Below are 17531 nucleotides of genomic sequence, written 5' to 3'. Positions count from 1 at the left end.
TTCTATGTTTTGAAATAGATTGAAATGTATCCTCACAAAAAATAGTGTGCTGATGGCATTTGTGTAAGCCTGTTTCAGTCTTTTCTCCGTAAACAAGTAGTAATTTTATTATTTTTTGCAAAAACAAATAAACATGTTTTTTGCACATTTTCACAATTCGATCTAAATCTTTCTCGTGAAACCTCTCCTACCAAGATGATGCTCTAATGACAAAGTGGAGGAAGAGGCAAAGGCTTTTTCAATCACCCCTTGAGATTCCATTTAGAAAAAGGTATCTAGTCTACCCAAGGTTATTAAAATCATATATATTAATTCATATTTGAAAGAAGAAATGCATACTTGAGTTAATTCCCAATAAGAAACTATATTTAATAATGATAATCTATGTTGCAATAAAAATCTATATTGAACTTTCAGTTCACTCCCCTCAAAATTCGGACTCATTACATCTTTAATGTGCATTCCTCATGCTGATCTAGCCCACAACACTCACCTTGCAGATGAGCAGGTCCAAGCCCCTCAGGTGAAGTGACTCTAGGTCCCAGGGATTCACTGCCGAGCCAAGAGAAGCAGCCTGGCCTCCAGACTCTCAGGCTGTGTGGCCCTCTTCCCAGCGAATAGCAAACTCGCGCCTGCCAGCTAAGGATGGATTTTACATTTTTAAAAGATCATAAAGAGAATGAGACAGAGACCATATGTGCCCACAAAGCCTAAAATACTTACTCTCTGGCCCTTTACACAAAAGGTTTGCCAATCCCTACTTTATACCATTTTGGAGATAAAATGTTCACGGCCTCGCTCTGGGGCTGATGCCTAGAGAGCCTGAGTTCGAAATGGAGGCTGTGAGTGACTTGTTTTGCGTTGACTTAACTAAGCTATTGCAGTGTTTCCCAGAAGTCTTCCTTGCACTGTTCTGGGTTAGTGTGGGCCACGGGAGGCCTTGGGCATGAGATGTGGAATGTGTGTGTGCATGTGCGCGCGTGTGTGCGCGCACGCGCGCGCGATCATAAAGTTGGTATGAGGCACTGGACACCATTGTCTGATAATTCACCTTTTTAGAGTCCCTGCTCTTCTGGGTTCCCTCCCTCAGTTTCCTGACCCCCAGGCCAGGCCAGGGCATGGGGCTCCTCCAGCCCCCGGTTTCCTCTTCCAGCTCCCCTGATGCCTGTATAGATCATGGAGGGTGAGGTGGGGAGATGGGTCCCTGTCCCTTCTCTTGGGTTCCAGCTCTTCCTTACACGTTTCTGTGAGCCCTCACTCTTCCCCACTTTACTTGAGTATTTTCCTCTGGGTCACTTGCCCCGAGGAGTGACACTTTCAGGACTCACCCCAGACAGAGAGGCAACAGCCTTGTAAACATGTATGTACGCTGTTGAACTGGTCCCCACAATTGTGTGAGGCCAAATTCCCTATTACAAATCCACTGTTACGTGTTGATCCTGGTTCTCTGACCAAATCCTGACTGATACAGTCGCTCAAAATAAAATGAGTCATGAGTCAAGACTAAAGAAGATAGAAAGAAAAGCTTAAAAAAAAAAAAAAAAAAAAAAAACCAGAGGGTGAGGGAGAATATATATGCATATGGTGTCTGTTAATTCTGGAACCATAGATGAAATATACAAAATTCTGTCAAGGACATCTTCAATTGGTAAAAAATAAAATACTAAAAATAATATTTTGTATTTCCAGACTTTCTGGACTGTGGGTGTATTTTAGACTCTGGAAACCTGTGGAACAGGAAATGCTATCCAGAAAGATTTGCATAATAAGCATGTGACCCCAACAGCACAGTCTCAGGTGTCTGAAATCGGAGTCTAGAAGACTTTGATCTTTAATCCCACTTTTCTACTTTGAAAATCACCAAAATTCAAACAGATAACAAAACAGTCATGCAAAAGTACAGGTGAGTTTTCTAAAGCTTACGTGGGGGCATTTTTCAGTGAAATTAAATACAAGAAAGGCTACGCAGACAAGTTGTCTCTATTTTCTTCATAGGTCCATGGTTTTTAGTGGTAGTTTTTCAATGATTTAGTAGTCTGCTATTAATGTAAATTTGGCTAAACTACCTCCCTGCCACCTTCATACACTGAGCCGAGCCACTGTAATTCCAGATCATTTCAAGTCTGGGCATTCCCAGGATGTCAGGTCTGTGAACATAATCTGGATACCTTGCTTAGTCGAACTCCAAACTCCAAACCATTTTCTCCCAGGAGAGCCTTTTAGCCTCGTCTTACAAGCAAGCTCAAATGGGATAGAGGGGAGAGCACAGCTTCTGCCTCCCTCTGGGGCCCTCAGCTCACCTCCCTCTCATCCTCCCAGATCCTGTGGTGTGAGGGATCCCACAGCAGCTCTTACCAGGAAGACACTGGGGCCCTGGCTCTGGAGGACGGGTGGCGCTGTCATGCTCCTCATGCACTGTGGCTAACAGCAGAAAAACAAGAGAAAGTCATCCTTTCTTAGTCAATTCACTCTCCCAGAGGCCATCTTTGAAGACTAGCTCTGTTTACAGGGGACAATGAATCTTAATTTATCATCACAGTTCTCCTTAAGGAAGACTTCAGAGTTCAAAGCAAATAGTAAGATGAATGTTCGCTTTGGTGATCTATCATCTTTGTATCCCTTAGAAATAAGCAGAGAAGAAAAAGGGCTTTGCTCATAAGTTATAAGTAGTGGTGCAAACGGAAAATGTAGTGAAACAAAAGATTTTAAGAACTCATTGGTGGTGTTATAAGTAATTGGAAAATCTTTGATTTAATGTCGATGCTCAGACCATGAGGAGATTTAAGATTTAGAATTCAGATGAAAGATAGGGCCAGTGGAACCTGAGCTTTCAGGTGTCAGGGAGTAATCTAATTTTTATTTTCAAGAAACTCATTTTATTCTGTGAAGGTTTCTTTGCTTGAAAGAAAAAACTGAAAGTTAAATTACAATGGTCCTTGAAAATGTCATGCCTTTTTATATCGTTCCGTCCTCTACATGTGTCCTCATTTTGGTTTGTTTTTTAAAGTTTGTGTTTGTTATCAAAATGAAAAACATTTTTAATGATAAAAGCAGCACATAGTCAATTTAATAAGGCAGGAAGAAGAAAATGAACATTACCTTTAATCTGACCACCCAGAGGTATCACTGTCAATTCTTGGTATATTTCCTTATAAACTTGTGTGCAAGTGAAACCTGCACACACGCACAGACACACACACACACACATACACACACAAGAATGATTTGGTTGGACTACACATGTCTGTTTAAGAGCATTAATTTAAGGAATCCTGATCCTATCACTTATAAAACATCAGGCAGTTACTTAACCTCACTAAGCGAGGTTAATCCTAACTATAGAGTCCAGAAGAACAATACCTAACTCATAAGGTGATAGGAGATAAAATGAGGATATACATGCAAAGGTTTATCACAGTATCTGACACACAGCCAGCGCTCAACAAATGTGAGCCATTATTAATTGGCATCTTTCTCTTGTCACTTTAAAAAAAACATATAACTCAACAAGTCTTTTGGCAGCTTTGAAAAACTACCAGTTTTCATCCTTTTCCTCCCTATCTTAGTGGGGATTGGCATATATTTGAAATCCTCCATGCAAGATAGACTCCTGAACCTACAATCAGAGTCACTATTAATAAGGATGTTTATGCATATTGCAGTTATATGCCAGGACTCTACACCTATCAACTCATTTCATAGCTCACTGCACCTCTGTGAGGTAAATGCCATTATCCCCAGCTATAGATGGGAGAATCCATGCTGGCAAAAAAGATTCAAGATCCAGATCCAGGCCTTCCTCTTCCCACTGGGTTGCTCACCCTGACACAGCCCAGTCTCAAATCCCAGCACGTTCTAGAAGTGCGGAGGTACTGGATGAGTCTGAAAGTGGCTTTCTGGCCAATGTCCAGCTGGTACCTAATAGGGCAAAAATTATCTGTTAGACAAGGAAGGCATCCTGGACCAGAAGTCAGGAAACCTGATCACTACAAGTTCCATTTTTCTTAAGGCATTTTCTTTCCCTATAGAGTATGTGTGATAATTATCTGTCTTACCTTCCTCTTGGGGAATGAATAGCCAGATGAAAGTGATGATAATACTAAAAATATAATAGGAGTTTTAAAAAGCAATGACTTGCCTCTCAACCACCATGGCTATTTTTAATTTGTGACCCTGGTCATTCAAAGTGGGTTTTACCCCCTTGATACACTAACAGTTCCTTCTGGATCTAGTAATATCCTTCCTTCCTTCCTTCCTAACCAGCCCACCCAGGGAGCATCCACGATTTACAAGATCATGCCAGCTACCCTGGTTCTCTCTATGAGTCTTACTCACAATCTCTTACTTGCAGTCTCAGTTATTCTCTGTGAAAACTGGAAAGTAATAGCAGGGTTAGCTTCCCTTCACGCCCTTTTCCCCTACACATGCATTTATAAATTGGTTAAACTCTCCTCTCCTTGGGGTTATGTTAGACCCTTTGTATAGCACTATTTGTAAATAGCATGGCTTTTGTAAACAACATGGTTGAGTTTGCCCCGGGACCTGGAGAGGAATCCAGTGTTTTCCTTTGTGAGAATATTGTTCAGAGCTTTATCTGGTCCTTTGCTTTTCCCAACTATGACTTTGTCCAGCTCATGGGGAGAGATGATAGACCAGATCAGAAGCAGACCAGGATTGGGGTGCCTGGGTGGCTCAGTCGGTTAAGCATCCGACTTCAGCTCAGGTCATGATCTCACAGTTCGTGGGTTCAAGCCCCGCATGGGGCTCTGTGCTGACAGCCAGCTCAGAGCCTGGAACCTGGTTCAGATTCTCTATCTCCCTCTTTCTTTGACCCTCCACTGTGCATGCTGTCTCTCTCTCTCTCAGAAATAAATAAAACATTTAAAAATATTTTTTAAAAGAAGCAGACCAGGATTGGGGTTCTGTAGTTGCTTTTCTGGAAGGGTTTCCCAGAGTTGGAGAGCATAGGGCAATCAGGCATAGGAATCGGATCCTTGAGGTCAATTGATTGGGGAACTACTTACTGGCCATTCAGTGTTTCTTAATGTGGTTCACTGACTTGTAAAGAGGAGATATTTTGATATATCATCATAAGACCAAGCAAGTCAAGGTGAAGTACTCAATTGAATGGTAATTGGCTTGGGAAGGAAAGAAGGGTCAACATGGTTGAACTTAATGATGCAAAGAGTAAATGATGGGAAGAGAATTTAAACCAAGTGAGAAAGGTAGGGCAGAGAGGTGAGGGACTCCAAGTGAGCTATAAAGATGATTAAAAACCTACCCTTGTAAAAAGAATCCATCAGAGTGAGAAACAGCACAAAGAATACTCTCAAGGCTTCTAAATTTTAAAAATGTATATGTTTTGTTTTCTGGATAAGTGTTTATCTATTAATGAGCATAGATGTGATTTTTATAAAAACTGAGTAACAAGTACAAAGTAGGACAGTCAGATTCAGCAAATTAAAAATCCCATACAATATATGAGACATAAAAAGTGTTCACTTTTCACTTAAAATTCTAATTTAACTGGGTCCCTTATATTTTATTTGGTAACATTGGTGTAAACCTGTTTGGAGGGAAGGGCACCAGCCCCTAGTAGGTGATGGCCTCTGGAGAAAGAAGAGTACCTTCCCCTCTCCCCCACTCCCATCAGCCCTCGGTTTGTTCTCAGCATTCAAGAGTCTCTCATGGTTTGCCTCCCTCCCTCTCCCCGACTATTTTCCCCTTCTCCTCCCCCATGGTCCTCAGTTAAGTTTCTCCTAATCCTCCTATAAGTGGAAGCATATGGTATCTGTCTTTCTCTGCCTGACTTATTTCACTCAGCATAACACCCTCAAGTTCCATCCACATTGCTACAAATGGCCAGATTTCATTGTTTCTCATTGCCATGTAGTATTCCATTGTATAGATAAACCACATCTTCTTGATCCATTCCTCAGTTGATGGACACTTGGGCTCTTTCCATGTTTTGGCTATTGTTGAGAGTGCTGCTATGAACATTGTGGTACATGTGCTCCTATGCATTTGATTCTCTTTAAGAGTCTATGAAGGCCCTTCTGGATGACATAATGCTCACTATTATAAAGCCAGCTGACAGGGCTGAGGTGTGGACCAGGCCTAGTGGTAGATTGGATTAAATGCTTCTAAATCCATCCTTGCCAAGTCCGAGTTCCCAAGGGTAGGTCAAAGTGAAGACTGGTGTATGCTAGAAGAAGTTTCTTTCATCCAGGGACCAGGGCAAGGGGAAGATGGAGAAGGAGCTTGAATACCTGGTACAAGCAAGGGGGGGTAGAGACAAGGAAGTGAATCTGCAATACTCTCATATTATGTCCTTGAAGAAAAAACATGGAAACCATCAAATCATATGCAGTTGACAGGGATATATATTAATGGGATTACATTCGGGTAGGATTCTGTGCCAGGTTAGTTGGGGTTCATGGATGCTTCTTGCAGATGGCAAGACTTATATTTTCACTTAAATAATGAGATGGATTTAGGATATCAGATGAGAGTAGCTGCTGTACATAGGTGAGGTCACCCCTGGGAAACTTTCAAGATCATTGGGGAGGGACCTGTATAAACTCTTGCCTGCATGGAGCGATGGGACAAGCTGGGCCACAGTGAGAGAAAGGGGCAGTGTGAAATATTTAGTGGGCTTATGAAGACTAGAATCAAAATCGGTACCTGACGAAGGGAACCAGAGTCTGCCTATCCTTTGAAGCAACCAAATGTAAAAGAGAATAGTAATTGCTAAAGAGGCTTTTTGCAGGCAGCAATGGCAAAGAAGATGTGGAAAGGATGTAAGGATGGGGTGGGGTTCCGGTGGTGAGGAATCTAGCAAAAGGGAACCATTTTTGTACATGAGAACCAACCAACATGTACCAACCAACCCTTAACTGAGGGCTTTATCACCCTTATCTCTGAATAAGGGTGAAGGTACCAAATAAGGTATTGAAGCTCCAGAGATAAGTAAATTCCAGTTTCTACCCTCAAGGGTTTCACAGTCTGAGAGAGGGAGAGAGCCTGTAAACTGGGCATTGCCTAAGTTTTATCCCAGATACAGGGGAAGTACAGGGCCACAGACACTCGCCTGGGATAGGCGCCATCTTTTCTTTGCTAGATTCACCTGATAGCTTCCTCACCCCTCTCTCTGCCTCTACTCTGCTAATCTTCTGAGACAGTCTCCTCCCTGGAGCCAGCATGATCATTCAAACATGGAAATCTGTTCAGGACACTCTGGCTAAAAGCCTTTCACAAATGAAGCCCAAACTTCTCACAACGCCATAATTCTGTCGCCATTGCCCAGTTTGCTGCTCTCCTCGCAGTGGCTCCAAGCTGACCAAACTTGCAGCCAGGCTGAACCTTTGTAGACCTCAGAACATGGCATCTCTGTCTCAGCTCTGGACCTTTGCACTTGGCATTTTCACTTCCTGCAATCTTTCCTTCACCTTGCTAATACCTGCTTATCCTCAGGGCTCAGCTTATAGTCACTTCTGGAAGCCTTCCCTGGTCTCTGGTGGGCTACTTACAATGACCTGAACTTAGCAGTTATCCCACACTTCACTGCAACTGCCTGATGCCTTACTTGTCTCCCTGCCATCTCCAAGCTCACTGGGCCCATCGTCAGTGCTGCTTATCAGCATTTCCTCAGTACCTAATGTGGCTCCTGGCTCAATAAATCATCTTCTAAAATAAACCCATTTGCTAAATTGGGCTTTTTCAGGATGCAGAAAGAGACCTGCCCAGGTTATCTTAAGCAATAGGGGTTTATCAGAAGGATCTCAGCCACATTCAGGCTGCCATTTCAACAACTAGATGATTCCTCAGAACTCCTGAGGGGAGATGACTCACCAAGTAAGCCTTCTTCGCAGCAGGGAGGATTTTTGAGCTTAGTGCTGAAAGACGAACGAGGTGTTTGCCTAGAGACCAAGGCAAGGAAGAGGGTGTTGTAGCCTCACCTGAGCTGACAGGCTGCCCACAGCTGTCAAGCTCTTTTGTTTAAATAGCAGTAGCAATCAGGAAAGGTTGAGAACTCTATACCTCCTGTCTGACAACCTCACTGCCAGGTGGTAGGTTACCAGGAAAACAAGTCTTTGAGTCCTGCCATGTACAGAGCAGGCATCAGCAAGCACACACAGAAGTACTCCCACAACCTACTGTTATGCTTGGTGACATCTCTATTGCTTGTTCTGGTAGGTGCTCCAGTGAGCCCTTTCCCAGCAGATTGCCTCTGAAGGCCATGCAACCACTCCGTGGGAAGAATCATCTGACGGATGACAAACGTCAGATGACAAAATCCTTCATTAACTGGGGGTCCCTTCACTGATGGATTTCCACAGCTGCAGAGGTGTCCGGGAGCTGGCTCTCCCAGATCCTTGCAGCTCAGCAGGGAAAGACAAAGTGGCCACATGAACCTTTCTAACCAATTTATCTTAAAAATCTCTCATTCCACAAATGAAAAAATATTTCTCACCTCCATTTTGATAACTACAAAACTTTCTGCTGCAGATTTGGATAGTGATATTTCAAGCGTGGACTCTGATAAGTGTCTTTCAAACATTAGCTCATGGCATCTAGAATGTCGATTACGGGTGCCATCACACGATAGACTATATCAAAATATTTTAAAATAAATTTCAGAGAATATGAAGAGTGGATGGGGATTTTCTGGGCGAGGGGACAATGTCAGCAGAGGGCATGGGTGAATTCATAGTTAACTTTCTTTTAGTTGATGTGAGTTAAGTCCATGTAAATAGACCTTGAGAAGCTTAAATGTCAGAGATTCTTTCATATAGAGTCTGTGTGATTAAGGTCCATAGGAGTGGCTTGGCATCTTTCTTCATCTGTTTGACGAGAATGATACTATGTCTGCCACATAGGTTTTGGATGGGATGATTAAAAGAGAATACACGGAAGAGCTTGGCATGATGCCTAGTGCATAGAAATGTCCAATAAACACTAGCTGTGAATGCTTTTACTGTTATTGTTATTAATATGAAGGTAATAATTGTTGTTTTTCCACTGTTTAGCCCTATACGTGGTTCATAGTAGGCACTCAATAAGTAATTCTAAGGATGAATGTATTTGGAAGTCTTCCTGATTTATATCGACTCATTTAACAAATATTTATTGGCCACCCATTTGTGCCAGGCACCGTGCTATGCCCTAGAAATAAAATGGTAAACAAGTCCACACAACCTTACCTTGGGAGAGTTTATAGTCTAGAAGGATAAGTAGGCAACTGAATGGGCAGTGGGGATGCTTCTACCTAAGCTCAGAAAGTCCCATATATATTCTAGGGTAGGGTCAGGAGGGAATCCCTGGAGAAGGTGATGTCTAAGCTGAGTCCAGAAAGGTGAGTAGGGATTAGCCAGGTGAAGGTGATTCGAGCAGGGAGGACAATCCCAGTTTAGATGCATCCAGGGGCCTGAGGCAAGAAAGAACTAAAAGAACCATTTTATCACAGTTTTAGGCAGGTCATTTAGTTCAGGTGATTAAGCATCCCAGAGATGCTTAAAGATGACTGGAGACTAACGTTATAACTTTTCTCATATATAACTACACAAAAAATCATATACATGTTCTGACTGCAAAAGATGGAATGCAAGCAAATGTTGCCACCAAGTCTGGAGAATGGAAGATGGAAGGAATTATTTTCTCTCTCTTCCATTCCTTTCCTTTCCCTTCATCCCTCTTCTACTCTCTCTAATTTCTGGTTTTTGTTAATATGATTTATGCTCTATCCAGGAATGTAGGCTTTTATTCTTAGATTACTACTCCTTGCAATTGATCTTACTGAGCCTGTTTAATGAAGGCTTCAAGTGATGACTTAAGGTAATGACTTCAAGTGAAGCATGTTCTTTTTGCTTCCACCATGTTTTTCAGTCCACTGTCTTTTTTTTTTAATGTTTATTCATTTTTGTGTTTTTTAAAATATTTTTATTTATTTCTAGGAGAGAGAGAGAGAGACAGCGTGAGCAGGGGAGGGTCAGAGAGAGGGGGAGATACAGACTCTGAAATAGGCCCCAGGCTCGGAGCTGGCAGCCAGCACAGAGCCCGACGTGGGGCTCAAACCCACGAACCACGAGATCATGACCTAAGCGAAAGTCAGACGCTTAACCGACTAAGCCACCCAGGCACCCCTGTTTATTCATTTTTGAAAGAAAGAGGGTGGAGGGGCAGAGAGAGAGGGAGACACAGAATCTGAAGCAGGCTCCAGGTTCCGAGCTGTCAGCACAGAGCCCCACGTGGGGCTCAAACTCACCAACCAGGAAATCATGACCTGAGCAAAAGTCAGATGCTGAACCGACTGAGCCACTCAGGTGCCCCTCAATCCATGGTTTTGATGAGACTTCATTCGATTGGGCTCCAGGTTGTGTGTGGTTGTTGCAGAGGTGGATGGTGGATGAGAGATTGAACAAATTCTCCCATAGTCTTTGGCTCTTTTGCTATCTTATTCTTTGGAGTAGGGATTAGAAACAGATGAGGGGGCATTTGCAGGGTAATAGCAAGTCACTTGGGAAGCACCAGTAAGGGAGAGCTGGCCTTTGTCTAAGTTCTTCAGCTCTTCTAGGACCAACTTTGACATCACTTTCCTTGGACACAGGCCCCAGGTATTAAATTGGATTTATTTCAAAATTCCTTTCATTGTGCACGGATATTGGAAAGTTCTGTTCAAGGTTAATTAATTCCCATGCAACCTCTACCGTAGCTAGATCACACCCTCAAATCAGGTGTTTTACTAGTAAAATATCTTAGGATTCATACATTCACTTACCCATTTATGAATAGGTTTATTCAACAAAGATTTACTGAATACCTACCATAAGCAGGAGTACTATAAAAATTAAGGAAAGGGAGGGAAATGGAAACGTATTTTTTAAAGTTATTAATAGCAGGTTTCTCAACCTCAGCACTACTGCAATTCACATTTTTGACTGGATAGTCCTTTGTTGTAGGGGTCTGTCCTATATTTTGTAGAATGTTTAGCAGCATCACTGGCTTCTACCCACTAGATGCCAGTAGCACCTCTCCCCAGTTATGACTATCAAAAATATTCCCATACATTGCCAAATGTCTCTTGGGGGGCAAAATAGCCAGTGGTTGAGAATCACTGGCTTATAATATTAGGCATCATTCTAGACACTTCATATACATTTTTTTTTTCACTTAATCTTTCCTCCCCATAAGCCCTTAAGGAATATGGTTTGAATATGAGAGTAAAAAAAGTTAAATGATTTACTCGGGGTTCCATGGGTAATAATTATGGCATTTGGGCTTTAAATCTAGATCTTTCTACAGACTATCTCCAGACTTCCATACAACACACTGTCCTACCCCCAAAGGAACTTAAGATCAAGTTGGAGAGATGTGATACGAACCAGATAAATTATGGTTGCGTTCAGTGGAGAATAAGCGATGTGAGCACTCAGAAGAAAGAGGTAGCAGTAGGCTAGGGAGGTCAGGGAACACATCCTGCAGAGATTAGAATGTTCTTTCAATATCAGTGGATAAACATTTGATTGGAATAGTGATTTTGTGGAGGAGTGGCAGGAGGTAAGAATTGGGCAGGTAGCATTGGGTAGCAGTTAAGAACATAGCACTGGATCCAGATGGAATTTGAGTTCTGGCTCCTCTACATATTAGTTGTGTGACCATGAGCTAATGAGGTGATCTTTTAGCCCAGTTTCACTGCATATAGGATGGGTTGATAATGATAGTACATATTCTTAAGATTGTAATAAGGATTTAATGAGTTGACGTGTAAGAGGCTTAGAACAAAACCCAGCCTCCAGTAAGTGGCCACCCAGTGTGTGATTCTGTCAGGCTTCAAATAGTTTAGAATCCATAATATAAATAACAGGAGTTTTTGAATCAGGGTCCACAGATATTGCAGTTCCCCTTCCTGTGTTTATGGCCAAATCACAAATTGGTGTCTTTGAGTTAGAAACCATCTCTAGTTCCATCAGCTGTTTCCAGAGTACCAGTGTCAAATGGTTCAACACCTCTGTAGGGACTTTGGGTTTGAATCTTCAGAGACAACTTTCCAACAAAGATTTAAAGGGGGAAAGAGGTAGGGGTGCCTGGGTGGCTCAGTTGGTTAAGTGTCCAACTCTCGATTCAGGCTCAGGTCATGATCTCATGGTTTGTGAGATCGAACCCTATGTCAGGGCTGACTGTGCAGATCCTGCTTGAGATTCTCTCTCTCCCTCTCTCTCTGTCCCTGCTCTGCTCATGTGCATGCTCTCTCTCAAAATATATAAGTAAACTTTAACTAAATAGTAAGTAAAGGGAGAAAGAGACAGCCTGAGCATTTGTTCGGACATTCATTCACTCTTCTTTACATTCAATCAACATTTACTGAATACCTTTTTTATTCTGGGCATCATGTTTCCATTAACTACATCTGGAACACCAGTCAGTCACCATTCTGCCCATGTGTCAGCTGCAAGTTTATTGGATAGAATTGTCATTGTTTAGTTTTAAGACAATTCAAAGTTATTTCTGTGGTTTGTGTTAAAATCTTGAGGTTTCTTCTCATGCTTCAGTTGGTGCCACTGCTGGGCTTTGTATTTATGGAGATCTGACGGCCCTGGATGTGGTTGGGGATCTTCTCCTGGGAATTTCCTCTCCCTTCCTCTCTCCAGCTTTTTATAGCTACATAAGGTTTAGATCTGTTAGCAAACACATGGATAATTATGCCCCTCTCTGTTTATAGACGCAGGATAAATTGTCCTAATGGGAAAATATCTGTCTTTTGTAGTAATTTGGATCAAGGCTTTTAATATTTTATGTGTGTGTGGTTCTTTTGCCTTTCTAAAAATCATTTTGATGTTTGTTTCACTCATGAATCATCTATTGTTGATATATAACAGCACTCAATAAACCCCATTAAAAATCTTTTCTCAATCTAAAAGTAGTTGACATTGGAAGAATACGTGACCCATCCATATGCTTTCTCATAGATGTTGAATTAAAGGAAACAGTTGGATTCTTTCAAATGTTATTTATTTATTTTGAGATAGAGCAAGCTGGGGAGGGGCAGAGAGAATGGGAGAGAGAGAATCCCACGCAGGCCCTGCATTGTCAGCATGGAGCCTGATGTAGGGCTCGAACCCACAAACCATGAGATCATGACCTGAGCTGAAACCAAGAGTCTGATGCTTAACTGACTGAGCCAGTTAGTTGTATTTTAAGACTCTGAAGGGACCTCTGATAAGAGGCTCATAGAAATGGCCCACTAGAGTCTGACCACCAGCATGTTGGAAAAATTCAATTCAGCTCAGTTTGTCTTAAAGCATCCCTGTTGTAATGCATTTATATTCATTCATTCAGCAGTCATAGGAGACTTACCATATGCAAGGTTAGATTATAGATGAATAACTAATAGCTTCTCAATAATAAAACCTTAATTGGATTCTTCAGCTTTGTGAGAGACAGCAATGTATGCTTCTGATCAGAAGGCAAAGTCAGTCCTTTCCTCTGCTACACTGGGAAAAAATGATTGCATTCCATAGGTGAGATAAACCTGTACAAGTCTTGGTTTTTCATCAGTTTGGGCCAAAAAGCATAAATGCTCCTTTTTGCAATGTTTCCTCCCTCCCAAGAGCTAAAAATACTGAATGATCGGAGGCAGTAGTGTAATGGTTAAGCACACCCTTTTGAGTCAAACAAAATGAATTTGAACTGGGAACTCCAACATCTAGCTTTACTACTTAACCCCATTGTGACTCAATTTCCTTGCGTTAGACTAAGCCTAATAACTATTCAGACTTCACAGGGCTCCTGAAAAAGAGACAGTGAGTGAGAAAGTGAGAAAGAGAGATAGAGAGAGGGAGAGAAGGAGAGAGAGATAATCTACATAAAATTGCTAGCACAGTGCCCAACATAATTATAGGAAGAGCTTAATAATTCATAGCTATTATCATCATTAACATCATCATCAACTAATACTTGTGTGCCCACTAACCAAAAAGCCATGTTGCCTATACAGAGAAACAATATAGAGTAGTGAGTGTATAAAATATTCTGTGCTGGAGTTGGACATATCCTTTTTTTTGTAAGTTTATTTCTTTATTTTGAGTGAGTGAAAGAGAGAGAGAACACAAGCAGGGGAGGGGGAGAGAGAGAGAGAGAGAGACAGAGAGAGATTGAGAGAGAGAGAGAGAGAGAGAGAGAGAGAGAATCCTAAGCAGGCTTCACACTGTCAGAGAGGAGCCTGATGCGGGGCTTGGACTCATGAACTGCAAGATCATGACTTAAGCTGAAACCAAGAGTCGGATGCTTACCCACTGAGTCACCCAGGTGCCCCTGGAGTTGGACATATTCTTAGACATACCCATTCCAATAAACAAAGTTCTAGTGAGATGTGAGCATATGTTTGTGGGGAACCTTACATTCTTTTGGGCCTTGTTTGTGAGCATACAGCAGGGACACTCAAGATCTCTGCTCCCACATTCAGTGGAGTCAAGAGGACCTCTTTAGCCCTAGAAGAGAATGAAAGGAGTTCTCTAGACTGGCTCCTGCCTAAACAGGCAAGACTATTACTTAAGATGGAGTTTGATAGGTAAAGATTGCACAGCGATGTCAGTGTCATGTCAGTTACCATTAGCATCAAGCAAGCCTCCTACATGTCTGACCCAAATTTTAATGTTGCATTTGTGTCTCTTACCTCTTCTGTCTCCTGTGGAGATGAAGAACAGCTGGTCGGTATCCTCTTTATAATAACCCTTCAAATGGGAGACGGCTGTTAAGTTTGCCTTTAGGCACTTTTTTACGCTAGACTAAACAATTGCAAATCCTCTAACCTTCCCTCAAAGGTTCTATTTTCTGTCTCTTTAATCATTTTGGTTATCCTTTGGAACCTTTCCAGTGTCTCCCCATCTCCCTTAAAATGAGGGGCCTCACACTGGACATATCACCCTAATAAGAGTCTGTCTGCTGCCAAATTCTTCATTATGGGGGAGGAAGAAATGAGGAGAGGCACTTCCCTTTCATGTCAACCTCCCGCCAGTGTGAACTTGCCCCAGTGCTGTGTTGCCTATTTCTTATCAGTACAATATGCAGAACTCATATTAAATATATGGTCTGCTGAGATTCTCACGTCTTTGTTTTTCTCAAATCTAGATATTAAGCCCCATTTGTGACTGTCATTTTGATCACCACCCCTCAGGACACTACTTTGTAATCAGCCATCCTGCTGAACTCTAAACTCTTTTTAATGAACCATTTCCTTTCTGTGTTGAAGACACTTTGGTTTCTCTTAACATATCTGCAGTTTCTGCTCAAATTACTGTGACTTGTAGATTCTGGGGATACACATAGCAATTGTAAGTATTATTTAAACCAGACTGAGGGTAAAATTGGGAGGCCACTTTTAATGCACCCCTTTGTTTACTGAACCATTGATCTCTTTTCCAGTCGGCACTGAAACCTGTGAGGGAAAAGACTAAGCACATCATATCTTTCTGGCGTGCTGATGAGAATGTCATGTGCATTCCAAAGCTTTCCTGAAATTAAGTTATTAAACAGATGTCAAATTTTAATTCCTGGCATATACACACCCTAAACTGAATTTAGACAACAAAGTTGGTGGGGAAAGGGAGAATACTTAAAATCCTGAATTTACTTTAAACAGCATTGATTTGCACATCATAAATTATATACCAGATTGAAGGAGCAGAGAAAGTCAGAAGTAAAGCATTAAGAAACTGTCAGTGGAGGGAGGCCTGGGTGGCTCAGTGGGTTAAGCATCCAACTTCAGCTCAGGTCACCATGAATCTCATGGTTCATGGGTTTGAGCCCCATGTTGGGCTCCATGCGGACAGCTCAGAGCCTGGAGCCTGTTCAGATTCTGTGTCTCCCTCTCTCTCTGCCCCTCCCCCACTCACACTTTGTCTCTGTCTCAAAAATGAATAAACAAAAAAGTTTTTGAAAGTTAATTTAAAAAATTTTTAAAAAGCTGTCAGTGGAGAAAGCAATCTGAAGGGAAGAAAGGATCACTTCTGAAATTATTAGAAAATCATTCAATTTGAACCTAACTCCCATAAAACTTATCAGATATCGAAATGTATGCTGATGAATCTACCAGGACTACCACTCCCAAGCAGAAGAGAGGGAAATGCGAGTGGGGTGAGGAGCCAACATTCACTGAGACCTTATAATATTTGTAAGCCAGACACTCTAAGATTTCTGGCGTACTTGGCTTTTCCTAAAATCACAAGCCTAATTTTGCTTTGACCGAGGAATTGCAGTATTCTGAGGCATTCAAAGCTTGTTCTCACTGGACACCTGTAGTGTTCTCCTAAACTCCACACATCATTGTCGTTGCAATAGCCACACGTCCTAGAGATATACTTTATCCTGGGGTTCTGTTTCCCCGTAGTACTGCCACAGGAAAGCCACCACGTCGCGGTCCTACCTGTCTCCAGGTTTGCTGTTGTGCCAACCCGAATGAAGCAACTGTGGGTAATTCCAGGACTAGTGATTATGACAGTTAGTTACCAGTGTTCTCTGTGGGCTGCTTCTGAGAGAAGGCAGATTTCCAGCCTGGCCTTGACATGGCTTGGCCCCTCCTGGGCTCTAATTACCCATTCCAGTAACAGTAATGGTACTGGGAACAGAAGCCTTCTTCTGCCTCTTCCTTTACTTTCCTTTATTAATGGCTTTGAATTCCACCAGATCTATCCCTAGCAAAGCTAGTTTATTTTAAGCAACTGCTGGATGCCCAGAAACAGAGCCACAGCTTAGAGACATAGGTTTGGGGCAAGATTCTGGTATTATAAACCCCAGGGAACGGGATGGGTGTGTGAACCTGCCTCAAGTCTCGCAGGTCTTCCGTGTGTGCCTAGATGGGTGCCATTCAACCACAGGTGATCTCCATACCCCTCGCTCCCTCTGGGAGCTTCAACCGGGATCCCTTTCTGAAGCCAGGTGAAAATGTGCTGGGGGCAGAAGTTCCTTAATGGTTAGAGGTTTGGCACAGCAATGCTTTTGCTTTTCAACAAGTGTTAAAGGTGGGAAAATGGAATAAAATACGATTGAAGTCTTAAAAAACAACCTCTTCATGCAATGAGANCAGGAAGCCCTCGGTGGGTGTGATGTAAACAATTCAGCCTCGTGGGTCGGGCTTCCTCATCAGTTTGCAGCTGGGGAGAGGGCCGGGCGGCCCAAGCCCATTCATGCCTCTCCGGGGGAAGACTTGTTGACTGAACCCCGCAGATGACGGGAGGGGCGCGGGAGCCGGAGAAGGTATAAAGGAAATGCTTAAGCTGTGCGGTCACCGGCGATTGTAACTCAGCGGTGGTAAACTGGGTTCCTGCAGCAGCAAGGCTCTGGCTGGAGGTTTCTGAAAAGTTTCTTGACGCGCTGCCCGGCGCGACGGTTGTGATTCTGGTTTGGGGCTCCCCCCCCACCCCCTGTAAGAACCCACGCTGCTGCTGGTTATGAAACGGAGCGGTTATGAAATGAACTGGTGTCGGGGAGGTGGAGCTTCTCGGAGAGAGGGAGAACTTTTGACCGGGCGAGGGTGT

The 17531-nt window shown here is 42.6% G+C and overlaps 1 protein-coding gene across 1 annotated transcript in view; it reads left to right on the top strand.

Annotated features, from left to right (window-relative positions):
* PDZD2 (PDZ domain containing 2) overlaps positions 1-17531 on the top strand; it is a 232776-nt gene that overhangs the window by 26029 nt on the left and 189216 nt on the right. The window lies entirely within an intron of this gene.

The sequence above is a fragment of the Crocuta crocuta genome, unplaced genomic scaffold (assembly GCF_008692635.1).
Source record: "Crocuta crocuta isolate KB4526 unplaced genomic scaffold, BGI_CrCroc_1.0 scaffold222, whole genome shotgun sequence".
Taxonomy (NCBI): domain Eukaryota; kingdom Metazoa; phylum Chordata; class Mammalia; order Carnivora; family Hyaenidae; genus Crocuta; species Crocuta crocuta.
Note: the sequence above shows the minus strand (reverse complement) of the source record. Positions and strands in the feature narration are given on the sequence as shown.